Genomic DNA, 26784 nt, shown 5'->3' on the forward strand with positions numbered 1-26784 from the left:
GGGAGAAGATCCCAGGTAATTGAAACAAATGCAAGTTAGTGTTGGTTGTGTTGTCTTTTCGATTAAAGCAGGTGGCTCTTTCTTCAGACTTAGCTCAGCAGTCACCTTTTCAGAGGCTTTTCCAATCTTTGTTTAAGTTGGTCCCCTCTGTATTATTCTGTGTCTCAGTCCCTTTTTTGTCCTACCATGGCACTTGTCACATTTGTAAATACTTTGTGTCTCCCTGCAGACTGAGCTGCTGGAAGGAAGGCAGGGAGGGGCCGTCTCTCCTTTGTCCCCCATGTTCTCTCTAGGACCCGGCACAGTGCCTGCACGCCTTGTTGCTCAGGAACTGTTCATGAATGCAGTGGGTCTGAGGGAGAGATGAGGGAGACCTGCAGGTGAAGGAGCCAATGGGAGCCCCTCTCATGGCTGCTGAAGGGGTGGGAGAGGGAGGAGGGCTGGGGATCATCCTCTCCAGTGGCCCCCGATCCAGGGATGTCTCAGCACTTTGCAGGCCATTGACTCTTGAGAATCTGATTAAATCAGTGTTTCTCAACCTCATCACTGTTGATATCCTGGGCTAGACATTTCTTTGTAGGGCAGGGTTGGGGCTTGTCCTGTGTAAGATGTTTAGCATTATCCCTGGCCACTACCCAGCAGATGCCAGTAGCACCACTCTTCCCCAAAGTTGTGAAGTTAAAAACATCTCCAGATATTGTCAAATGTCCCTGGGAGTCGAGGGTCAGGTTGCCCTTGGAACTGGGTCAGAAAACCAACCTAACACTCTAGTGGGAATGAAATCTTTGCAGCTCGGACTTAGGAGCATTTCCTCAGCAGCCTCGGTTTCCACATCTGTAAATGAGGGAATCTGATGCCAGTTTCACACAGGGGAAAATCTGTCTTGAGAATTTACCCTTGTGCAGATCCCTGCAGGCTTGGGGTGACCGACTTGGAGAGTGCTGCCACTTGTTGGTGAGTAGGTGGGAGTGCACCTATGGCTCATTCAGCTCCAGTCCACAGGGAAGCAAGTCGCCTGCCACGTGGAATGCAGCTGGCTTTTCTGGTAAAGGCCTGGCTTTAAGACTGGGCCCGGGAAGCCGAAAATAAGGCCAGCTAGGGTGTGTGGCAGCCAGGGGAGTCAGTGGGGATGGGACATTTTTCTATAATTTTGGTCAGATGTTTAGTGATTTTTTTTTTTTTTTTTCCTGAGACGGAGTCTCACTCTGTGGCCCAGGCTGGAGTGCAGTGGCTGCAGTGGCGCCATCTCAGCTCACTGCAAGCTCCGCCTCCTGGGTTCATGCCATTCTCCCGCCTCAGCTTCCCGAGTAACTGGGACTACAGGCGCCCACCACCACGCCCGGCTAATTTTTTGTATTTTTTGTAGAGACGGGGTTTCACCGTGTTAGCCAGGATGGTATCGATCTTCTGACCTCATGATCCACCCGCCTCGGCCTCCCAAAGTGCTGGGATTACAGGCATGAGCCACCGTGCCCAGCCATTTAGTGATGTTTAAAAAAAGTTGGGCCAACTTTGTTTATTTCCCTCTCCCTTTTCCTGCAGATGCAGAGATCCCTCTCCCTTAGAATCTCTCTAATTCAGGGCTTGGCTCTTCGGATTTGCATGAGGGCAGGGAGTCTGAGGGTTGGAATCATGTCTCACTGCTTGCCTGGCAACGACTCCCTGTGGCCAGACTGGTGGTGATTCCAGGCATCTCCCGCCCCCAGGCCAGGCTTGGTGGAAAAGGCAGAAGGTTGGCACTGCCCATGGCAACCCAAATTCACATCTTTCCCTAAACCTGCCCCTCCTCCAACCCAGTAGGAGCTGGACCAGACCCTGAGTTCCACAGCTAGAAACATCACCTCCATTTGGGAGGCTGAGTGGGAGAATCACTTGAGGCCAGGAGTTCAAGACCAGCCTAGGTAACAGAGTGAGACCCTATTTCTATGGAAAAAAAAAAAGAAAAGAAACTTAGCTGGGCATGGTGGTGTTTGCCTGTAGTCCCAGCTATTTGGGAGGCTGAGGTGGGAGGATTGCTTGAGCCCAGGAGTTTGAGGTTGCAGTGAGCTGAGATTGCACCACTGCACTCCAGCCTGGGTGATAGAGTGAGAATCAAATTTAAAAAATAAATAAATAAGAGAGAGGGAGAGAAGGAAACATCACTTCCATCACTGAATCCTACCGGCTCTACTTCCTAAGTAAGTCCAATTCATCCATTTACCCCACCCCTACTGGTGCCCTCATCTCAATTTGAGCCTCTATATGGTCTGGATATTTGTCCCTTTGAATCTTATGTTGATGTGTGAGTCCCAGTGTTGGAGGTGGGGCCTGGTGGGAGGCATTTGGCTCATGGGGGTGAATCTCTTATGAATGATGAATGGCTTGGTGTCCTCCCCATGGTAAAGAGTTACCACGAGATCTGATTGCTTAAAAGAGTCCGCAACCTCCTCCCAACCCCACGCTCCCTCTTTTGCCATGTGACATGCCTGGTCCCCCTTCATCTTCTGCCATGAGTGGAAGCTTCCTGAGGGCCGTGCCAGAAGCAGATGCTGGCATCATGCTTCCTGTACAGCCTGCAGACTGTGAGCCAATTAAACCTATTTTCTTTATAAACTACCCACCCTCATGTATTTCTTTACGGCAACACCAAAACAGACTAACACAGACTCCCTCATCCCACGCCTGGGCCAGGGCAGTGGCTCGGCTTCACCATGCTGCTCTATGTGGTGTTGCCTGGGGACATGCATGTGGCTGCCTTCAGTTGGGAGCTTGGCAGGGGCTGGAATCTTCTAGATGGCTTCACTCACATGTATGGTAGCTCAGCTGGCTAGGGCCTGGGGGAGTGGGTGCAGAGGCAGCTGGGCCTCTCTCTCCAGCAGAATAGTTGGACTTCTTACTACCCATGTGGGTCTGGGCTATAAGAGCAGAGAATAGAAGCTACCTGGCCTCTAAGGTCTAGGCCTAGCACTGGCACAATGTTCCTGCAACCACATTCTACTGGTTAGAGCAAGCTCTAAGGGCAGCACAGTAGTGGAATGTGGGGTAAGTACACTCTAGCTTTTAAAAAATTTGTATTTTGCTGCAGTCATTTTATTTATTTACTCTTTTTTTTTTTTTTTTTTTTTTTTTTAGGCAGGGTCTCACTCTGTTGCCCAGGCTGGAGTGCAGTGGTACAAGCTTGGCTCACTGCAACCTCTGCCTCCTAGGTTCAAGCAATTCTCCTGCTTCGGCCTCCCAAGTAACTGGGATTACAGGTGCCTACCACCACACCTGGCTAATTTTTGTATTTTTTGGTAGAGACAGGGTTTCATCATGTTGACCAGGCTGCTCTTAAACTCCTGACCTCAAGTGACTGCCCTCCTCAGCCTCCCAAAATGCTGGGATTATAGGCATGAGTGACTGCACCCGACCTGGCCACCATTTTTGCAGGCAATCCACCAGGCCCACCTCCTTCAAGTCAGGTCAGGGGCCTCTGTGAAATACTTGCTCACTTCATTCTTTTTTTTCTCTGGAGATGGAGTCTTGTTCTGTTGCCCAGGCTGGAATGTAGTGGCACGATCTTGGCTCACTGCAACCTCTGCCTCCTGGTTCAAGTCATTCTCCTGTCTCAGTCTCCTTGAGGAGCTGGGATTACAGTTGTGCCACCACGCCTGGCTAATTTTTTTTTTTTTTTGTATTTTTAATGGAGATGGGGTTTCGCCATGTTGGCCAGGCTGGTCTCAAACTCCTGACTTCAGGTGATCTCCCTGCCTTGCCCTCCCAAAGTGCTGGGATGATGCATGAGCCACTGTGCCCAGCCCATTTCATTCATTTCTGCTTATAAGTCACCTCCTTGGAGAGGCTTTCTGTGACTGTCCTGAGTAGCCCTCACCCCTTATGCCCACTCTGCCTTATCAACACTTGCCATCATACTTTTTTTGCTGTCAGTCTTGCCCCCTAGACAGTAAGTGCCAAGAGGGGAGGAACCACATTTATTTTGTCCATTCCTGAGTCTCCAACACCTAGCAGAGGGCCTGGCCCATGGTAGGAGCTCAATAAATATTTGTTGAATGCATGAATGTTCCTAAGAATGTTTCTTCCAAAGCAGTTATCAAAATCCATAATTACATATTTATTTGTATGATGATTTGTGCAAGTCCATCTTCTCCCTTGACTATTAGTTCCACAGGAAGGGACAGTGTCTATTTCTACTCACCATAGGAATATATCCTTAGTTCTTAGTGTGAGGTCTAGAAAATAATAACCTGCAATGGATTTTGGCTGAATGAGTGCAAGCTGAGTAGGAGGGGCAGGATAGAGGCCAAAAAATAGAGCATTCCCAGATAGAGACATCCCTCATCACAACACACAGATACTAGACCTTGATGAAGATGGGTTGCTGTGGTTTTAATAGATGTCCCCTCCAGAACTCATGTTTAAATTTAATTGCCATTGTAACTGTATTAAAAGGTGGGACCTTTATTTTTCCTTCTGAGGTTGGAGTGAAAGTTTAAGTGAAAGAAGAAAGCTCTCTGCCATGGAGAGGGGGCCCAGAAGAGGGTCGTCTATTTTTTTTTTTTTTTAACTTTAAGTTCTGGGATACATGTGCGGAACGTGTAGGTTTGTTACATAGGTATACATGTGCCATGGTGGTTTGCTGCACCTATCAACCTGTCAGCTAAGTTTCAAGCACAGCATGCATTAGGTATTTGTCCTAATGCTCTCCTTCCCCTTGTCCCCAACCCCCTGACAGTTCCCTGGTGTATGATGTTCTCCTCCCTCTGTCCATGTGTTCTCATTGTTCAACTCCAACTTAGGAGTGAGAACATTCGGTGTTTGGTTTTCTGTTTCTGTGTTAGTTTGCTGAGAAAGATGGCTTCCACCTTCATTCATGTCCCTGCAAAGGACATGAACTCATTCTTTTTTATGGCTGCATAGTATTCCATGGTGTATATGTGCCACATTTTCTTTATTCAGTCCATCATTGATGGGCGTTTGGGTTGGTTCCAAGTCTTTACTATTGTGAATAGTGCTGCAATAAACATATGTGTGCCTGTGTCTTTATAGTAGAATGATTTATAATCCTTTGGGTATATACCCAGTAATGGGATTGCTGGGTCAAATGGTATTTCAGGTTCTAGATCCTTGAGGAATCGCCACACTGTCTTCCACAATGATTGAACTAATTTACACTCCCACCAGCAGTGTAAAAGTGTTCTATTTCTCCACAGCCTCGCCAGCATCTGTTGTTTCCTGACTTTTTAATAATCACCATTCTAACTGGTATGATGGGCTTGTCATTTTTATAGTTGAATGCAAAGACTTTTATAAGAAACTGATGAAGGCTGGATGTCTCATTTGCATAAGGCACAAATTTCTGGTACCTCCACCCCCTATCCTCCTAGTGCTTATGTGGACCCTTAACTTGAGTTTCTCCATATTGCTTTGTTCCACTTCCTGAGCATGTGTTAGGGGATGGAATTTTCCATTGTGGGGAGGTAGGACCTTTAAGAGATGTTTAGGTCATTAGGGCAGAGCCCTCATGAGTGGCTTAATGCCATTATCTTGTTATTTTGGGAAATGGGTTGGCCTCGTCTTTCTTTCTCTCTCTCTCTCTTTGCCCTTCTGCCAAGTGATACTCTTCCACTATGGGATGATATACAAGAAGGCCCTCACCAGATGGCAGCATCTTAATATCAAACTTCCCAGCCTCTAGAAATGTATGCCAATAAATTTCTGTTTATTATAAATTACTCAGTTTGTGGTATTTTTTTTTTTTTTTTTGAGATGGAGTCTTGCTCTGTCGCCCAGGCTGGAGTGCAATGGATGGATCTCAGCTCACTGCAAGCTCCGCCTCCCAGGTACAGGCCATTCTCCTGCCTCAGCCTCCCGAGTAGCTGGGACTACAGGCGCCCGCCACCTCGCCCGGCTAGTTTTTTTGTATTTTCTAGTAGAGACGGGGTTTCACCTTGTTAGCCAGGATGGTCTCGATCTCCTGACCTCGTGATCCGCCCGTCTCGGCCTCCCAAAGTGCTGGGATTACAGGCTTGAGCCACCGCGCCCAGCCAGTTTGTGGTATTGTTATAGCAGTACAAAATGCATGAAGACATGGATGTAAATAATAATTTTCTGAATTGATTTTTTCAACACCCCAGGGAGCTGGTGTTTACAGCAGCCACATCCTGAACTTCTTTCCATGGTATTATGTAAGATCACAGCCTTTCAGCTGGGCACAGTGGCTCATGCCTGTAATCCCAGCACTTTGCGAGGCTGACGTGGGCAGATCACCTGAGGTCAGGAGTTCAAGACCAGCCTGACCAACATGGAGAAACCCTGTCTCTACTAAAAATACAAAATTAGCTGAGCAAGGTAGCACATGCCTGTAATCCCAGCTAGTCGGGAGGCTGAGGCAGAAGAATCACTTGAAGCTGGGAGGCAGAGGTTGTGGTGAGCCGAGATTGCGCCATTGTGCTCCAGCCTGGACAACAGAGTGAGACTCCATCTCAAAAAAGAAAAGATCACAGCCTTTCTCTGAGCCTACTGCTCCAGTATTACTTGGGTGCTTGTGAAAAATACAGGTGCCAGCCCCACCCCAGAAGTATTAATGGAGAACCTCCAGGGGCTAGGGGCTAGGCACCCCCACCTGCACATCCCAGCAGCCATGCAGGTGATTCTCAAGTGCACCACATTTTGCAGTAAGGTATCATCGCCTTTCCATTTCTATGCTTTAAGCTGGAAATTTCTTGGGCTGAAAATTTCTTCCTTTAAGACACCCTATGTCTCTTAAGACCTCAGTAGCTTTATTTCCCCAGAAGGCTTTTTTTTTTTTTTTCCTTTTTTTTTTTTTTAAAGACAAGGTCTCAATACTATGCAGCCATAAAAAAGAATGAGTTCATGTCCTTTGCAAGGACATGGATGAAGCTGGAAACCATCATTCTCAGTGAACTATCACAAGGACAGAAAACCAAACACCACATGTTCTCACTCATAGATGGGAATTGAACAATGAGAACACTTGGACACAGGGCGGGGAACATCACACACCGGGGCCTGTCAGGAGGTGGGGGGCTGGGGGAGGGATAGCATTAGGAGAAATACCTAATGTAAATAATGAGTTAATGGGTGCAGCAAACCAACATGGCACATGTATACCTATATATCAAAACTGCACTTTGTGCACACGTACCCTAGAACTTAAACTATTAAAAAAAAAAAAAAAAAAAAGACAAGGTCTCATGCAGGCTGGAGTGCAGTGGTGCGATCACAGCTCACTGTAGCCTTGACCTCCCGGGGCTCAGGTGATCCACCCAGGGCTCAGGTGATCCTCCCACTTCAGCTTCCCGAATAGCTGGGACTACAGTTGCACACCACCATGCCTGGCTATTTTTTTTATTTTTTATTTTTTGTAGAGATAAAGTCTCTTTATATTTCCCAGGCTGGTCTCAAACTCCTGGGTTCAAGCAATCCTCCCACCTTGGTCTCCCAAAGTTCTGGGATTACAGGAGTGAACCACCGTGCCTGGCTTCCCCAGAAGGCTTTGTAAAGAAGCCTGTTCCATAATCCCTGAAAAATGCGGCATGTTTATATACCTTTTGAGCCTTGTGGAGAGGTTATATGGCCCAGGGCCTTATGACTGGGCAGGATGACACTGAAGCCACACCAGGTAGGGAGGAAGCAAAACTGGATTCTCTTCCTCTTCAGATTTACTGTGTGCAGAATTGGGAAGTTTATGTTTGGGGTGTAGGGAGACAAGGGGTGGGGTCCTTGGCTGTGGTGATGGGGAGGAGCCTTTACCACAGTTAAGGGGAAGCAAATATTTCCTCAGGGGTGAAGAGGAGCTGGGGAGGGGTGAGTGGGGGAGTCATGGAAGAACCTGTTTTGTAACAGGTTGGGTGGCAGGCTGCTAGGTTTAGATTTGAACCTGAAACTTTTGGACTTTGAGAGGCATCTGAGGCTGTTGCTGCCTCTGACTACACTGGCTCTGGCAGGAAAGGCTGCATCTGTGGCTTGGCGAAACAGTGGCATTAGAAAAAGGTGGGACTTAATGAGTTTTAGGAAAGCTATGATATTTCCAGAGAAAATCCTGATGGTCAGACTACCCCTCCCCACACAGTCTCTCTTCCAGCAGGAAAGGCTAGAGAGTAGGTCATGGGGGGTATGAAAGGATGGGGTGAGGACAAAGGCAGGGACACTTGCAGGCTCACTGGCCAACCTGGGTATTAATTTATTGTGTATCTACCTGTCACTGCGCATGTCAGAGGGAACATCCTTCCTGGCAACCAGGACAGAGGAGGAGGTGTTGGTGTGGGGCCAATGAGGAAGCAAGTCCCCTCCAGATTCAGGAGGAGGCTAGAGAAATAAGAGCCCATAGGCAGTGTGGTCTCAGCCAGGCCAGGTGCTTGGTCTGACACCAGGCCTCAGTCAGCCAGGAGAACCAGTCCTCATTCAGGTGCATGTGCACATGTGATGGGGGCTGGGGCAGCTGTGGGATAGTGCAACGTTAGAGTTGTTGTAGCCTTAGGTAGGGGAATGTGGCTTCTGTTATGTTGTTGCTTGGAAGGATAGGAGGTGGGGAAATAAATACTCCATTTTTTGTTTGTTTGTTTGAGCCAGAGTCTTGCTCTGTCACCCAGGCTGGATCACAGTGGTACGATCATGACTCACTGCAGCCTTAATCTCCTGGACTTAAGTAATCCACCCACTTCAGCCTCCTGAGTAGCTGGGACTACAGGTGTTCACCACCATAACTGGCTATTTTTTTAAAATTTTTTTTATTTTTCATAGAGACAGGGTCTCACTATGTTTCCCAGGCTGGTCTTGAACTCCTGGGCTTAAGCAATCTTCCTGCCTCAGACTCGCAAAGTGCTGGGTTTACAGGTGGGAGCTACTGCAGCTGGCCAAAGTTGTGGTTTTTGCAGTCTTTTGTGATCATTCTTGTAATTAGGTGTACACGTAGCAGAATCTTCCCTTTACCGCCCTCCCTGTGTCTACTTGTAGGGTTTTGTTTGTTTGTTTGTTTGTTTGCTTGCTTGTTTTTTTGTTAACCCAAACGACTCCATTTTCATTCCGACACCTTCACACATTTTATAAGTCATTGAAGGGACTCAGTGCGATCTTGATTATCCTAACAGTTACATTTTATTACAGGGGAAGGATGTAGATTAAAATCAGCCAAGTGGGGAGATGCATAGGGCAGAGTCAAGGAGGGTTCCAAACACAGAGCTTCCATTGTCCTTTCCTGACGGAGGCATATGGGGGGTGTGCATTCCTCCTGGTGATGATGTGTGGCAGTACACATAGAATCTTGCCAACCAGGAAAATTTACCTGAGCCTTCGGACCTAGAGTTTTTACTGGGGCTCCTTGGTCAAATGCCCACAGGGCTGACATCATCTCCATTCTCCAGAGATCCAGCTGAGCGTGCTTGACTCTCAGTCCTCACCCTGAATCACATTTTAGTTTATCCCATGTGGCCAACCCCACCCTAAATCACATTGTTTGTTTATCTGGTGTGGCCAGCCTCCGCCCTAAATATCCTCCTGTCAGGCATGATATTGCAAGGGCTTACAGATTACCTTCTGGAAGCTGAGGGCAAAGGTCAGGCCTCTCCTTGGGCAAGGTTAAATTATTTACTCCACAGGCAGATTAAACAGGCCCCAGCCCACGCCAAGGCTGTGAGTCCATTGTTTCTCACAGATTGACAACCCAAGAGGCATGATTCCTAGCTGTCCCTAAGGTGTGTGATGTGGTTTGGATATGTGTCTCCTCCAAATCTCATGTTGGAATGTGAGCCCCAGTGTTGGAGGTGGGGCCTGGTGGGAGGTGTTTGGGTCATGGGGCAGATCCTTTGTGAATGGCGTGGTGCCCTCCCCAAGGTAATGAGCGAGTTCATGCTCTGTTAGTTCATGCTAGAGCTGGTTGTTTGAAGGAATCTGGGACCTCCTCCTTCTCTCTCTTGCTCCCGCTCTTGCCACATGATGTACCTGCTTCTTCTTGGCTTTCTGCTGTGATTGGAAGCTTCCTCATTAGGAGTCACTCACAGGCTTCACCAGAAGCTGAGCAGATGCCTGCACAATGCTTTTTGTGCAGCCTGCAGAAGAACCATGAGCCAATTAAACCTCTTTTCTTTATAAATTACCCAGCCTCAGGTATTTCTTCATGGCAACACAAACACGGACTAACACAATGTGCAACCTGCACAGAGGGGTGATAAGCCCCTCCACGTCAGTCACCTGCCTTTATGCCACACATCATTCATCATCTATTCAGTTATTTCTTTTTTTTTTTTTTGAGACAGAGTCTCGCTCTATCACCCAGGCTGGAGTGCAGTGGCGGGATCTCAGCTCACTGCAAGCTCCTCCTCCCGGGTTTACGCCATTCTCCTGCCTCAGCCTCCCAAGTAGCTGGGACTACAGGCGCCCGCCACCTCGCCCGGCTAGTTTTTTGTATTTTTTAGTAGAGACGGGGTTTCACCGTGTTAGCCAGGATGGTCTCGATCTCCTGACTTCGTGATCCGCCCGTCTCGGCCTCCCAAAGTGCTGGGATTACAGGCTTGAGCCACCGCACCCGGCCCAGTTATTTCTTTACTCACCATTTACTGATACCTAAGATGTGGCAGGCATTCTGGAAAGGACACAAGCATGGACAAAGCAGAGCCAGTCCTGGCCTCACGTCCTCACTCTAGTGAGAAAGCTGGAGCAAACCAATGATGAAATACTTTTCTTTTTGAGATGAAGTTTCGCTCTTGTTGCCCAGGCTTTAGTGTTGATGGCGTGATCTTGGCTCATTGCAACCTCTACCTCCTGGGTTCAAGTGATTCTCTGGCCTCAGCCTCCCGAGTAGCTGGGATTACAGGCATGTGCCACTACACCTGGCTAATTTTGTATTTTTAGTAGATATGGCGTTTTTCCATGTTGGTCAGGCTGGTCTTGAACTCCTGACCTCAGGTGATCCACCTGCCTCAGCCTCCCAAAGTGGTGGGATTACAGGCATGAGCCACCATGCCCAGCTTGAAATAGTTACAATTTGCTGCAAGCTATGAAGGAAACAGAAGGTTGAGCTCAGAATAAGGAAGGAGAGGAGAAAAGAACCTGTGTTAGATTTTGTGGCAGGGAAGGTAGATTCAAGAAGGTCCCGTTTAAGCAGAGGCCAGAGAATGAGAAGGCACCAGCCATCTGGGAAGAACATGCCCAGGAGAGAGGCACATGGGCCTTGCTGCCCTGCCTCCTACAGATCGTGAAAGCAGAAACACAGCCCTTTCCTTGTGGCTGACATAGTCTGGTCAGGATCCAAGGCTTTGCAAGCCGTGCATGGCCAGGGTCTCAGTCCTACACATCCCCTGTGCTGATGCAGTGTGTAAGCCACACAACCCTACACAGCAGGTTTGGACAGACAGTGCCTGAAAGCCAGCACCCTGTGCAGCTCTACCAGGCTGGCACCAAGATGCCAGGCCATTTTAATTGCATCTGGCCTCATCCACATTTTATTTTTATTTTTTAAATTTTTCATGTTCCCTGTCCCTGCATTGGTCCACATTTTAAATAATAACAAAGTGGTGCCCGTTAGCAAAGGCCATGGTGACAGAAACTGGGACATTCTTCAAGTCCCAGCCACTTAGCATAAATGCAAGCCAAGTGGAAGAGACAGCTCGGCTTTTGGCTTAAGGAAAAACTGCTTGGGTCCACTCACTGGTGGGGCCTGGAGAAGGGGTTCCATGTCCCTTGCAATACAAAGGGATCCCAGCCTAATTTTTTCCTGCTTTTCTTTAACCTTTATCAGGGACCAGAGTGTGCTGAGCAAAGGGGGAAGCCCTTGCCTTCTCAAGTCAGAGTTTTCTGGTGGGATTCCAGCCCCAGGCCAGTTCTCCTTACAATACCCACTCCCCATCACAGCCATGTGTACAGGCACACACAGTCGCTCTCAGAGAACATCACAGGTACCAGCACTGGGCCGGAGTTTGCCGTACAATAATAATGAGATCTGCACTTACCCCAAATTGCCATCTGTCTTATACAGCAAGAATCGCTGCCTCTTTCCTGATTGTTTGATTTTAATACCACACTCGGCCTCCTTTAAAAGTTGGAGGCCTCCTTTGAAAGTTAGAGACCAGGTGTGGGGGCTCATGCCTATAATCTCAGCACTTTGGAAAGCCAAGATGGGTGGATTGCTTGAGCTTACAAGTTCGAGACCAGCCTGGCCAACATGGCAAAGCCCCATCTCTACAAAAAATACAAAAATTACCTGGGTGTGGTGGGACCTGTAGTCCCAGGTACTTGGGAGGCTGAGGTAGGAGGATAGCTTGAGTCCAGGAGGCAGAAGTTGCAGTGGGCCAAGATCATGCCACTACACTCCAGCCTGGGCAATACTTTGTCTCAAAATATTTATTTATTTATTTATTTATTTATTTATTTATTGATTGATAGAATTTTGCTCTTGTCACCCAGGCTGGAGTGCAATGGTGCCCGGTCATAAATATTTTTTTAAAAGTTAGAAAGCAGGGAGAATAAAAGAAAAAGGCCTGCTGGGTGCAGTGGCTCATGCCTATAATCCCAGCACTTTGGGAGGCTGAGGCAGGTGGATCACCTGAGGTCAGGAGTTCCAGACCAGCCTGGCCAACATGGTGAAAGCCTGTCTCTACTAAAAATACAAAGTTTGCTGGACATGGTGGCATGCGCCTATAATCCCAGCTACTTGGGAGGCTGAGGCAGGAGAATTACTTGAACCTGGGAGGCAGAGGTTGCAGTGAGCCAAGATCACTCTACTGCACTCCAGCCTGGGTGATTGAGTGAGACGAGACTCTGCATTAAGAAAAAAAAAAGTGGGGGGCGGGCACGGTGGCTCACGCCTATAATCCCAGCACTTTGGGGAGGCCGAGGTGGGCGGATCATGAGGTCAGGAGATCCAGACCATCCTGACTAACATGGTGAAACCCTGTCTCTACTAAAAATACAAAAACTAGTCAGGCGTGGTGGCATGCGCCTGTAGTCTCAGCTACTCGGGAGGCTGAGGCAGGAGAATCGCTTGAACCCGGGAGGTGGAAGTTGCAGTGAGCTGAGATCATGCCATTGCACTCCAGCCTGGGTGACTCCATCTCAAAAAAAAAAAAAAAAGCGATTCAAAATAGGAAAAAACAAATCATTCAAGTGATTCTCCTACCTCAGCCTCCCGAATAGCTGGGATTACAGGTGCTCCTTACAACCTTGCCATTTGCCTTATTTTATCCAGGCTGTTATAGCAAAATGCCATAGACCGGGTGGCTTACAAACCATAAAGTTATTTCTCACAGTTCTGGAGGCTGGAAGTTCAAGATCAATGTACTAGAAGATTCAGTGTGTGTTGTGGGCTTGCTCTCTGGTTCATAGATGGCACTTTATTTTTCTTTTTTCAATTTTTCTTTTAGATTCAGGGGTTACGTGTGCAGATTTGTTACAAGGGTATATTGCATGGTGCTGAGGTTTGGGGTATGATTAAACCTGTCATCCAGGTACTGAGCATAGTACCCAACAGGTAGTTTTTCAACCCTTACCCCCCCCCCTCCCCTCTCTTGTAGTCCACAGTGCCTATTGTTCCCATATTTATGTCCATGTGTACCCAGTGTTTAGCTCCTGCTTATAAGTGAGAACACACGGTATTTAGTTTTCTGTTCCCGCATTCTTTTGCAGCAGTTTCCTCCAGCTGCATCCATGTTGCTGCAAAGGACATGATTTCATTATTTTTTATGACTGTATAGTATTCCGTCATATATATGTATCGCATTTTCTTTATTCCATCCGCCACTGATGGGCACCTGGGTTGACTCCATGTCTCCTGCTATTGTGAATCATGCTGTGACAAACGTACATGTGCATATGTCTTTTTGGTAGAATGATTTATTTTCTTTTTTTGAGATGAAGTCTCACTCTGTTGCCCAAGCTGCAGTGCAGTGGCACGATCTCGGCTCGCTGCAACCTCCACCTCCCGGGTTCAAGAGATTCTCCTGCCTCAGCCTGCCGAGTAGCTGAGACTACAGGCATGCACCACCACGCCCAGCTAATTTTTGTATTTTTAGTAGAGATGGGGTTTCACTATGTTAGCTAGGCTGGTCTTGAACTCCTGACCTCATAATCTACCCGCCTCGGCCTCCCAAAGTATTGGGATTATAGGTGTGAGCCACCACGCCCGGCCATGATTTATTTTCCTTTGGGTGGAATGGTAGTTCTATTTGTAGTTCTTTGAGAAATATCCAAACTGCTCTCCACACTGGCTGAACTAATTTACATTCCCACTAGCAGTGTATAAGCATCCCCTTTTCTCTGCAGCCTCTCCAACATCTATTTTTTAACTTTTATTTTATTTTATTTTTTATTTTTGTTTATTTATTTTTTAATTTTAATTTTTATTTTTGAGACAGATTCTGGCTCTGTCGCCCAGGCTGGAGTGCTCTGTCGCCCAGGCTGGAGTGCAGCGGCGCGATCTTGTCTCACTGCAAGCTCCGCCTCCCGGGTTCACACCATTCTCCTGCCTCAGCCTCCCGAGTAGCTGGGACTACAGGCGCCTGCCACCACACCCGGCTAATTTTTTGTATTTTTAGTAGAGACGGGTTTCACCATGTTACCCAGGGTGGTCTCTATCTCCTGACCTTGAGATCCGCCTGCCGCGGCAACCCAAAGTGCTGGGATTACAGGTGTGAGCCATGGCGCCCGGCCATTTAACTTTTTAATAATACCCATTCTGACTGGTGTGAGGTGGTACTCATTGTGGTTTTGATTTGCATTTATTGGATGATTAGTGATGATGAACATTTTTTCATATTTATTGACCACTTGTATGTCTTTTTTTTTTTTTTTTTTTTTTTGAGAGGAAGTCTCACTCTGTCATCCTGGCTATAGTGTGGTGGCACAATCTCGACTCACTGCAACCTCCACCCCCCGGATTCAAGTGACTCTCCTGCCTCAGCTTCCTGGGATTACAGGCGCGCGCCACCACACCCAGCTAATTTTTGTATTTTTAGTAGAGATTGGGGGTTTTACCATGTTGGCCAGGTTGGTCTCAAACTCCTGACCTCAGGTGATCTGCCTGCCTCGGCCTCCCAAAGTGCTGGGATTACAGGTGTTAGCCACTGTGCCCAGCCCTCTGCCCACTTTTTAATGGGATTCTTTGCTTTTTGCTTGTTGAATTGTTTACGTTCCTTATAGATTCTGGATATTAGAGCTTTGTCAGATGCATAGTTTGTAAATATTGTCTCCCATTCTGGAGGTTGTCTGTTTACTCTGTTGATAGTTTCTTTTGCTGTGCAGAAGCTCTTAAATTTAATTAGGTCCCACTTGTCAATTTTTTGTTTTTTTGAGACATGGTCTCTCTCTGTCACCAAGGCTAGAGTGCAATGGTACAATCATAGTTCACTGCAGCCTCAACCTCCTAGACTCAAGCGATCCTCCCACCTCAGTTTCCTGAGCAGCTGAGACTATAGGTGTGTGCCACCATGCCAGGCTAATTTTTGTATTCTTTGTACAGATGGGTTTTTGCCATGTTGCCCAGGCTGATTTTTGTTTTTGTTGTAACTGCTTTGGAGGACTTAGTCATTTATAAATTCTTTGCCACGGTTGATGCCCAGGAGGGTATTTCCTAGGTTTTCTTCTAGGATTTTAATAGTTTGAAGTCTTCATTTAAGTCTTCAATCTGTCTTGTGTTAATTTTTATATATGGTGATAGGCAGGCGTCCAGTTTCATTCTTCTGCATATGGATAGCCAGTTATTCCAGCACCATTTATTAAAGGGGAGTCCTTTCCCCATTGCTTATTTTTGTCCAATTTGTTGAAGATTAGTTGGTTGTAGGAGTGTGGCTTTATTCCTGTGTTCTCTATTCTGTTCCGTTGGTCTATGTGTCTGTTTTTGTACCAGTACTATGCTGTTTGGGTTATTGTAGCCTTTTAGCATAGTTGGAAGTCAGGTAATGTGATGCCTCCAATTTTGTTATTTTTGCTTAGGATCCTTTGGTTATTCTGGCTCTTTTTTTGTTTAATATAAATTTTATAATAGTTTTTTTCTAATTCTGTGAAAAATGATGTTGTTAGTTTGATAGGAACAGGATTAAATCTGCAGATTGCTTTTGGCAGCATGGACATTTTTTTTTTTTTTTTTTTTTGGAGACGGAGTCTCGCTCTGTCGCCCAGGCTGGAGTGCAGTGGCCGGATCTCAGCTCACTGCAAGTTCCGCCTCCCCGGTTTACGCCATTCTCCTGCCTCAGCCTCCCGAGTAGCTGGGACTACAGACGCCCGCCACCTCTCCCGGCTAGTTTTTTGTATTTTTTAGTAGAGACGGGGTTTCACCGTGTTAGCCAGGATGGTCTCGATCTCCTGACTTCGTGATCCGCCCGTCTCGGCCTCCCAAAGTGCTGGGATTACAGGCGTGAGCCACTGCGCCCGGCCAGCATGGACATTTTAATGATATCGATTCTTCCAATCCATGAGCATGGAGTGTTTTTCCATTTGCTTGTGTCACATAGATAATGCTTTCTAACTGTGTCTTTACATGGTGGAAAGGGTGAACAAGCTCTCAGGCCTCTGCCCTGATCTGCCTCCTAATACCATCATCTTGGGACTTAGGATTTCAACATATCAATTTTGGGAGATAAACATTCAAACTATAGCCCCATTCTAATAAATCATTTCTAGAATTGTCTTTTAGAGGTTGTATATTAGTTTCCTATTGCTGTTGTAACAAACTACCAAAGACTTGGTGGTTTAAACAACTCAGATTTATCATTTTACAGTTCTAGAGGTCAGAATTCTGAAATCAGTCTCTCTGGGCTAAAATTAAGGGAGCATCAGGGCTACCTCCTCCTGGAGGCCTTGGGAGAAGAATCCATTTCCTTGTCTTTTTTAGCTTCTATTGGTTGCCTGCATTCCTTGGCTCATGGCCCCTTCTTACATCTTCAGAACTAGCGATATAGCATCTCCAATCTATCTCCCTCCCTCCCTGCCTCCCTCCCTCCCTGCCTCCCTCCCTTCCCTCCCTCTCTCTCTCTTTCTTTCTTTCCCTCTTTCTTTTCTTTCTTTCTTTCCCTCTTTCTTTTCTTTTCTTTTCTTTCTTTCTTTCTTTCTTTCTTTCTTTCTTTCTTTCTTTCTTTCTTTCTTTCTTTCTTTCTTTTTCTTTCTTTCTTTCTTTCTTTCTTTCTTTCTTTCTTTTTCTTTCTTTCTTTCTTTCTTTCTCTTTCTTTTTTCTTTTCTTTCTTTCTCTCTTTCTTTCTCTCTCCATCTCTCTCCCCCACTGCCCCACTCTGCTTCTGTCATTAAATCACCTTCTCTCACTCTGATCCTCTTGTCTTCCTCTTATAAGAACTGTAGGCTGGGCATGGTCGCTCATGCCTGTAATCCCAGCACTTTGGGAGGCTGAGGTGGGTGGATCATCTGAGGTCAGGAGTTTGAGACCAGCCTGGCTAACATGGTGAAACCTCGTCTCTACTGAAAAAACAAAAAGTAGCTGGGCCTGGTGGCAGACACCTGTAATCCCAGCTACTTGGGAGGCTAAGGCACGAGTATCGCTTGAACCCGGGAGGCGGAGGTTGCAGTGAGCTGGTATCGCGCCACTGCACTCCAGCCAGGGTGACAGAGTGACACTCTATCTTTAAAAAAAAAAAAAAAAAAAAAGAACTTGTGATGACATTCTTGTGATTACATTGGGCCCACTTGGATGATCTAGGACAATCCCCCCATGTCAAGATCCATAACATCTGTATGATCTCACTTAAATGTACAATCTAAAATAATCACTCTCATAGAAGCAGAGAGTACAATGGTAATTTTCAGGGCTGGAGGGAAGGGAAAATGGAGAGGTGATGATCAAAGGGTATAAGGTTTAGTTATATCAGATAAATAAATTCTGGAGATCTATGCATCTGACCAAAGGTCTAATATCCAGAATCTATAAGGAACTTAAACAGTTCAACAAGCAAAAAACCAAATAACCTAATTAAAAAGAGGGCAGAGGGGGTCGGGCACAGTGTCTCACACATGTAATCCTAGCACTTCAGGAGGCTGAGACAGGCGGGTTGCCTGAGCTCAGAAGTTCGAGACCAGCCTGGGCCACATGGCAAAATCACATCTCTACTAAAAACGAAGAAAAAAATGTGGGCAGAGGACATGAACAGGTGCTTCTTAAAAGAAGACATACAAGTGGCCAACAAACATATTAAAAAATGTTCGTCATCACTAATCATTATCTACTGTATATCACTGTGCCTACAGCTAACAATACTGTACTGTATACTTAGATTTGCCAAGAGGATAGATCTTAAGTGCTCCTACAAAAAAAAAAAGGGAATGGGGATGGGGGAGGAAACTTTGGTAGGTGTTGGGTATGTTTATATGCTTTATGGTGGTGATGGTTTCATGGAAATATACTTAGCTCCAAACTCATTGACATATATATATTAAATATGTACAGCTTTTTATATGTCAATGCTATCTCAATAAAGTGGTTTTTGTTTTGTTTTGTTTGTTTGTTTTTTACATTCACAGGTTCCAGTGAGTAGGATGTGGATATCCTTGGGGGGCCATTATTGTACTTACCACAGTTTGCCTCCACAGTTTTTAATGTTGGGGTTGCAGTAATACTGAACATAGATTACCTTCCATTAACACTGTAACAGAAATATTTCCCCTCAAAGTTTTTTTTTTTTTTTTTTTTTTTGAGACAAAGTCTCACTCTTGTCCCCCAGGCTGGAGTGCAATGGCGTGATCTCGACTCACTGCCACCTCCGCCTCTCAGGTTCAAGTGATTCTCCTGCCTCAGGCCTCCCGAGTAGCTGGGACTACAGGCGCCTGCCACTACGCCTGGCTAATTTTTTTTATTTTTGTAGAGACAGGGTTTCATCATGTTGACCAGGCTGGTCTTGAACTCCTGACCTCAGGTGATCTGCCTGCCTCAGCATCTCAAAGTGCTGGGATTACAGGCGTGAGCCATCGTGCCCGGTCCCCACAGGAAGTTTTTGTAACCATATTTCCTCAAGGTTGTGAGTGATTCAATATGCCCAAGCTGGAAACCAGGTTGTGTTCTGTCCTGGGCTGCTGTCCATTTTCCTGCAGCGGGCATTCCCCATACTTAAAATGATCGTCTTAGCGTGGGTTCCTAGCAGCAGGTCAAGGGGGGTGGAATAGGTTTATGATTCTTATCGCATATAGCCTAATTGCTTTTCAGAAGGATTGTATCACTTTACACATGTCCTGATGAACCTCATATGACTTTCTTAAAGCTGAAAAAAGTTCGTTCTTTTTTTTCTTTCTTTCTTTTTTTTTTGAGACGGAGTCTCGCTCTGTCGCCCAGGCTGGAGTGCAATGGCGGGATCCCGGCTCACTGCAAGCTCCGCCTCCCGAGTTCACGCCATTCTCCTGCCTCAGCCTCCCGAGTAGCTGGGACTACAGGCGCCTGCCACCTCACACGGCTGGGTTTTTTTTTTGTATTTTTTTTTAGTAGAGACGGGGTTTCACCGGGTTAGCCAGGACGGTCTCGATCTCCTGACCTCGTGATCCGCCCGTCTCGGCCTCCCAAAGTGCTGGGATTACAGGCGTGAGCCACTGCGCCCAGCCTTTTTCCTGTATTTTTTAGTGGAGACGGGGTTTCACTGTGTTAGCCAGGATTGTCTTGATCGCCTGACCTTGTGATCTGCCCACCTCGGCCTCCGAAAGTGCTGGGATTACAGGCATGAGCCACCGTGCCCGGCTGCTCTTTTTATAATCAAGGTATTATGTCCTCATTAAAGCATATTTGGAGATTTTAAAGAATTATATATATATATATTTTTTTATATATATATAATTCTTAATTATATAATTCTTAAAAATCATAGCTATGATGTTGGAACTTCTTGGAATTGTTTTAGACTAGATTTAGGACACCTCATGTTTTGGGATATGCAGGAGAACATTATTGATTGTGTTTATCTTGGGATGGTTTCTGTTCTTTTCCCCAAGTGATTACTGCTGTCACTCAGAACCTGGAGGCCTGGCTGGGTCCTTCCCTGGATGCTGAGTGTCAGGGCACAATGTGGGGAGTGCGGCCAGATATCCTTGACCACAAATACGCCATCTTGATTCTTCCTACTCAAACTCTAGTCTGAGAAGTTCGCTGGAAAATGATTGGAAGGCTAGGTTTTATGACAATGCAACTTTATCATCCAATTAATTGATGCTGATTACAAGCAGAATATTTTCTCTTTAAAAAATAATATACATAAGTTACTACTATTTCTGCCTTCATGAACTTCATCTTCAAGCTCTGGTACTTGGCATAGACAATGCTAACAAACCACATAGAAATCCAGCGACATCTGGCTCTGAAAACAGAAGAGTTGGGAGTGTTTCAACCTATGTTCTTGAAAGGGTAATTGGCTGCTTTCCACTTTGATAAATATCTACAGTAGAAGCCCTAAGGCTGTAAGTTAGAGACAAGAAAAAAACCAAAAACTCCCTAAAATGAAAGAGTCTTACATTGGTAACCCATTCTAATATTAACAATAAAAGAAAAACCTCATTTTTCCCTGGATGCTTTACATTGTTCTGCTTGAAGGGAGGAGAGGAACTGAGTTAGCATCTGGAAGAAACAATTCAAACTGGACTAGGCAAAACAGGAATCCGTTGGTTCAGGCAGCTGGTAAGTATAGGTTGTAGGCTCAGGCATGGCTAGATTCAGGATCTCATCTCTGCCTTTCTCTTATGGGCTGACTTCATTTTCAGGGAAAGTCTTCACTTCCGTAGCCCCAGGAATTCTCATCTGGTCTCATTGGTCCATCCCTGTGGGGCGGGGATGGGGTGGGGACGGAGAGGCAGGGGCAGGAGAGGTATACAGGGCTCTAATTGGTCAGGCTGGGCCATGAGGCCACTCCCAGGAAGGCTTTGGAGTCAGAGATGGAGTCAGCTCCATGAAAGTTTGCTGACGGAAAGGAGAGGGAAACAGAAAAACTGACGTTGGGATTGTCCTATCCTCACAAACCTCCTTCTCCACCCACCAAGATTTGACTGTCTTCACCAGGGACTTGCTCTAGCTGGGTCAAGCTCAAGTGGGGTTATTGAAGTGGCATAGGGAAACCCACACATGACAAGAACAGGGGAGCACTCAAGGAACAAGGGCCCACAGCCACCCTCTGCAGTGGCTGCTCCATTCTCTGCTCTGTGAAATGCCCTCGTTAGTTTCCCAACGTGGACAGGGATGCCAGACCCAGATCTACCCAATGGCCTTGAAAGCTCCCGCATTTTCCCCTCTGGTGTACTCATCTCTGGGTTTCTCAGTTCAGAATTGCAAGAGAGGATCTGATTGACCTGGCTTGGGTCAGGGGCCCAACCCCGGCCCAATCAGCTGTGGCAGATGGAGTGGAGATGGGGCTTAGGGGGTTCCCCTCTTCCTCAGAGTTGTGGTGGGTCAATGGATTCTAGTGGTTATGGGACCTGCAGATCTCAGCTGATTTTCTCTTTAAAAAAAATTACTAGTACTGTTTCTTGAGACAGGAACTCGCTCTGTGGTCCAGGCTGGAGTGCAGTGGTGGAATGCTAGCTCACTGCAGCCTCGAACTTCTGGCCTCAAGCCATCCTACCTCCTTGGCCTCCCAAACAGTTGAGATTACCCACGTGTGCCTCCAAGCCTGGCCCAGTTACTGAGTGCCTACTCTTTTTTTTTTTTTTGAGGCAGAGTATCACTCTTGTTGCCCAGGCTGGAGTGCGATGGCAAGATCTCGGTTCACCGCAACCTCTGCCTCTCGGATTCAAGCAATTCTCCTGCCTCAGCTACACAAGTAGCTGGGATTACAGGCATGTGCTACCACGCCCGGTCAATTTTTGTATTTTTAGTAGAGACGGGGTTTCTCCATGTTGGTCAGGCTGGTCTCGAACTGCCGACCTCAGGTGATTCACCCACCTTGGCCTCCAAAAGTACTGGGATTACAGGAGTGAGCCACCGCACCAGGCCAAGTGCCTACTCTTTATGTGTTCCATTTTAAACTTACACCAATACTCTGAAGCTGAGGATCTGAGAGGCCAGCCTTCTTGCACCGGGTCACGCAGCCAGTAAGTGCACGGTTAATCCGAAACTAGCACCTAGGGGAGCTGGTAAAGGGGCCCAGTGTAGCAGAGGCCATGGAGAACTCTCCCCAGGTTGTTTTTTGTTTGTTTGTTTTTTGAGACAGTCTCACTCTGTCACCCGGGCTGGAGTGCAGTGGCTCGATCTCAGCTCACTGCAATCTCCTCCTTCCAAGTTCAAGCGATTCTCATGCCTCAGCCTCCTGAGTAGCTGGGACTGCAGGCGCGCGCCACCGCGCCCGGCTAATTTTCGTATTTTTAGTAGAGACAGGGTTTTGCCATGTTGCCCAGGCTGGTCTCGAACTCCTGGCCTCAAGTAATCTGCCCGCTTCGGCCTCCCAAAGTGCTAGGATTACAGGCATGAGCCACTGCGCCGGGCCCAGATTGGTTCTTGAAAGCGGAGTTGAGAGGTGGCTCTGGAGGGGAGGAAGCCCTTCGAAATTTGCTCCCAGCCTCAAAACTGGGCTGCACTGGCATCTGTTCCTAGCCCAGTGAGGTTCCTGGAGACCCGGCCTCCCTGAGTTCTTGTCCTCCCCCTGCCCACCAGTCTCTGTGTGTGGAGTGGGGACCACCAGGCTGGGAAGCCCAGAGGCCCCAGGCAACTCGTGGGCCTGGGAGGGTCATAGAATCCATCCTACACTCCCTAGGATCTTGAAGGAGGCTCTTCTTTACATTCCCAGTCACCCCTCCCCCAGCCCCTACACAGGGCCTAGGCACCCTGTCTGCACCCCACTTCCACTCTGTATCAGCTGCCCTCTTCCTCAGCACCCTATCCCACTGAAACAACTTTTCTAACTCAAGTCGCCACGTTCACATTTAATCTGCCGTCTCTTTCCAGCAGCCAGTCCTGATTGCCTCCTCCGCAGCCCCAGTTGCCTACTGCTTTAGCTAGTGTCGCTGCTGGCTGTGAGGAGTGTCCTGATTCTGTAACCCGGCACCTCCTCCACAGGGCCCTAGACGCCTGAAGCATTCGAGGACGTTTGTTGATCAAAGGCGAAGGGTGTGCAGAAGCTTCGTCCATCTACGAATTAATTCTCGAAACCCGCTTTAAGTGGGCCTCGCGCGGAACACAGGGAACACTCAGTGGTGAACGAGACCACTCGCTTAGGCCTAGCAAGGAGAAGGTGACCGTTCACTCAACACATACTAACTGGGTCCCACAGGAGCACAGGCCCCGGCTGGTCGCGTGTTCCCCGCGGTGCCCTCAGCCGGCCGGCCGGCCAGAACCGGCGTGATTTCCTCGCGCCGAGAGACCCAGCAGGAGCCTCGCAAAACCCAATTCACGTTTTATTTTATTATTTTGCCTCTCGAATGCATGGAAATTGGCTGTTAGTAGCTTTGCTACAGGAGAAAATCGCTAATCTGCGGTGCAAAATCGGCACACAGGGGTTTTCTCCGCGATTGTCTAGACGCCATGCGGGCGGGTCGGAGGCGCCAGACACATTGTATCCGGAGCGCGGAGCTCTGGAGCAACAGTCGCCGCTGCTACTCAGTATCTGCGCCGCCCCCAGCGCCCAGTGTCCGCGCTGGGCCTGAGACTGACCTCGGGGGATGGGGCCCACCCGGGCTTTGATGGGGGGCCGGGGGTCACTTCGTCCACCCAGGCAAGGCTCGAGTCCAGCGCCGGCCACATCAACTCCCGGGGGATCTAGCAGCGCGGAGGCCGACCAGGAGGCCCAGAAGCCCCGCGCGTCTTCCATTAGCGCAGGGACCTCGGGGCCACCGCTCAGAGAATCAGAAGGCCTCCTCCCCCTTCCCGAGCGCTGCCACTGGGGCCGAGGTTTCCAGCAAGAACCCGCGTGTCCCTGCGCACGCACACACGGTGCACACGTCAGTACCGCGCCTCCCCGTGCCCGGGCTCACGCAGGTCCTCCCGCGCGTCCGCAACGCGCCCGCAGGCTCCCGTGTCTGCTGCCGGGGCCGCGGGGCCCGGAAGGGTAAGAACGCGACTCGCGAGCGGGACGGGGACCCCGGCCCGGCCCGGACGCTTTCCCGGGCGGGGCCTGGGGGCGGAGCGCGCCGGACCCGGCGCGCGAGAGGGGAGGCGGGTCCGCGCCGCCGCCGTCCGCGCCGCCCCGCCCTTGGCCCCGCCGCTTGCTCGGCTCCGCTCCCTGCCTCCGCGCCGCAGCCCCCGCCGTAGCCGCCTCCGAGCCCGCCGCCACCGCCTCTGAGGTAGGCGCAGCGGAAAAGGACCCTGGCTCCCTTGCGCCCTGGACGGCGGGGGCCGGGCCCCTGGGGAACTGAGAGGGAGGCGCTGAGGGAGGAGCGGGCGAGGGGCCTCGGGAGTCCGGCCCCGGGGAGGGAGCCCGAGCGGCCGGCGCGGGCCTGGCTGGTTAGCTGGCGGGCAGAGAAGGCCGCGCAGGCGGGCGCCGAACGGGTCCGGGCTGGGGACCGCGAGGCCGAGGGTCCGGAGACGCTTGCGGCTGGCGGCGAGAGGCGGCCCGAGCTTGCGGGCGGAAGGGCAAGGGCGGCCGCGTGGAGGCCCGGCGGGCCGCGCGTCTAGGTGACCTTCCCCGGCGGCGCCCTCTGGCCCTGGATCCCACCAGCGTGGATCCGGCGGGGACCCGTTCGCCGCCCACGCTCGCTGGACCAGGCCAGCAGGCTGGTGCCGGCCACGCTGCCGCCGCGGGGATGAGCTCACGTGACGACCGTGGCCCCGCGTCCCCAGGCCCACGCGTCGTGGCCGGCCCACGCCCGCAGAAGCTGGCGCCCGGCACCGCCCGTCTGTGCCAGAGCCTTCTAGGGCGGAACCCGCCGGCCGAGAGTCGACTTAGGCCGTAGAGGCCGGAGCTCGGGCCTGGGCTGGAGGTTTGGCCTAGGAAAAGGAGGCCCCACGGGGAAGGATGTGGCCTTCTTGGCCTTAGGAGTGATTCCTGGTTCGGTCGTTCATTCATTTGCCAAACGCGGAGGTGCATTTGGGAGCCTGACGTTGGATCAGAGGCCGGCAGTCCTAGTCATTTGTACAAGGTCACACAGCTGGGAAGATCGCAGACCTTCGTTTTCTCATCTGTAGGATGGGAGCAATTATACCTCTCCTTCGTTGAATTTTGGGGAAGAATAAAATGAATTAATTAACATGAAACCTTTAGAACAGTGCCGGTATGGAGAAGGGCTAAGTAGAAACCCTGACACCCTTGGGGCTTTTTGGGTGAATCCAGCCCATCCCCTGCAGACCATTTTGCTACACGTGGCGTTGTGGAAAGGGTTCAATAAATGTAGCTCCTGTTTTTAAGCATTTTTGCACTATTATTGACAAGCATTTGTATACCAGGTATTGAGTAACTTTCACGTTAATTTATGAAAAGTCTTGTAAGTTTACAGATGGACATTGTCAAGCTCGAGCAGTAAGTTTGCATGTGGAGACCTTGATTGCAGGAGCAGACCCTGTTTTAGAGGCCTGATCGGTCCGGGGTCCCTGTCCCCTTGACTAGCCTCTCCTCTCCTGGGGAGATAAGGGAAAGGGCTCCTCTGTTGCCTAAACTTCTCCACTGAGGCAGGGGAAGACCAGGGCAGACTACCGAGGGCCTGCCTGCATTCTGCCCACCCCAGCTCTGGACCAACTCAGCTCTTAAGGGTCAGACTGAGGCACTGAGGCCCTGTGCTACTTTGTCTTCAGTGCCTGGCGTGATGCTGTCTGGCACACAGTAGGTGCTTGAGAAGGGTCTGTGGGGGTAAATGCACTCTCGTATCAGAATCCACCCACCTTTATTGACAGAGTTTTACTATTTCAGTACATGGTACATAGTAGGTGCTTATTAGGTATTTGTGGAATTTTTGAATGGGCATGTGAAGGGCTGCAGGCCCAGACCATAGTCCTTTGATCCTAAACGTTTTTTCTTTTTCTTTTTTTTGAGACAGGGTCTTGCTCTGTTGCCAGAGTGCAGTGGCACCATATTGGCTCATGGCAGCTTCTATCTCCTGGGCTCAATCAATCCTCCCACCACAGCCTCCCAGAGTATCTGGGATCCCAGGCACACACTACCACGCCTGTCTAATTTTTGTATTTTTAGTAGAGTGGGGTTTCACCGTGTTGGCCAGGCTGATCTCAAACTCCTGGCCTCAAGCAATCCACCCACCTCAGCCTCCCAAAGTGCTGGGATTACAGGTGTGAGCCACCATGCCTGGTCCTGGACATCGTTTTGAGGGACACACACATCTCACTTGTGGAAAACAGCCTCACCTAGAAGAGAGTCACAGATATTTAAAGAACTGTAACAGACTGTATAGTCTCTTGAAATAAGTGCTTTAAACACATTGTCTTCATTCTCTGGTTTTCCAAGTCCCGAGGGAAACTTGTTGAACTGGTGTTTCTGGGCTTGCAGGGAGGGTGACGTGGGTGATTGGGATTCTACAGAAGGTGTTGGGTCTGTTACCCCTTCCGTCGTGGTGGGTGGATGGACAGCTTATGCTGGGGTTGTCCAGAGTAGGGTGCCTGCCTCTGGGTAGTGGGGACTACTCATTGTTGATGATTTAGTTTTATTTCTGCTATTCTAGAGTGGGGCTGTAGGCAGGGGTTATTTGTAGCATAGAAAGTGGGAGACCATACAGGGATGAAGTGCCTGTGGGCCCCTGACCTTGCTGAACACTAGGCGAGTGTGGACAGTGAACATGTTGGGGTGGTGAAGGGCCTCCACCCTCCACCCTTACCAGGAAGATGCTCCTGAAGCACTGAAGTCCACTTCGCCCTTGATGGAATTTCCCATGGTGCAGTGTCTTCAGTGGTAGTGACAGAGAGGCGCATGTATGGCTGAGGACCAGCCCAAGCCTGGAGGCAGCACCTCC

At 48.9% G+C, this 26784-nt stretch overlaps 1 protein-coding gene across 4 annotated transcripts in view; it reads left to right on the top strand.

Moving 5' to 3' along the window:
• The window catches only part of VDAC1 (voltage dependent anion channel 1), a 394265-nt gene that overhangs the window by 336003 nt on the left and 31478 nt on the right, over positions 1 to 26784 (top strand). For 2 of the 4 annotated variants that reach the window (XM_050792861.1, XM_050792862.1), the window contains exon 1: positions 22873 to 23939. The gene's annotated coding sequence lies outside the window, so the exon portion shown is untranslated. Of the gene's footprint in view, positions 1 to 22872; positions 23940 to 24059; positions 24175 to 26784 lie in introns of those variants that run through there. The other 2 variants (XM_050792860.1, XM_050792863.1) reach the window with 2 other exon arrangements.

The sequence above is a fragment of the Macaca thibetana genome, chromosome 6, assembly GCF_024542745.1.
Source record: "Macaca thibetana thibetana isolate TM-01 chromosome 6, ASM2454274v1, whole genome shotgun sequence".
Classification (NCBI taxonomy): domain Eukaryota; kingdom Metazoa; phylum Chordata; class Mammalia; order Primates; family Cercopithecidae; genus Macaca; species Macaca thibetana.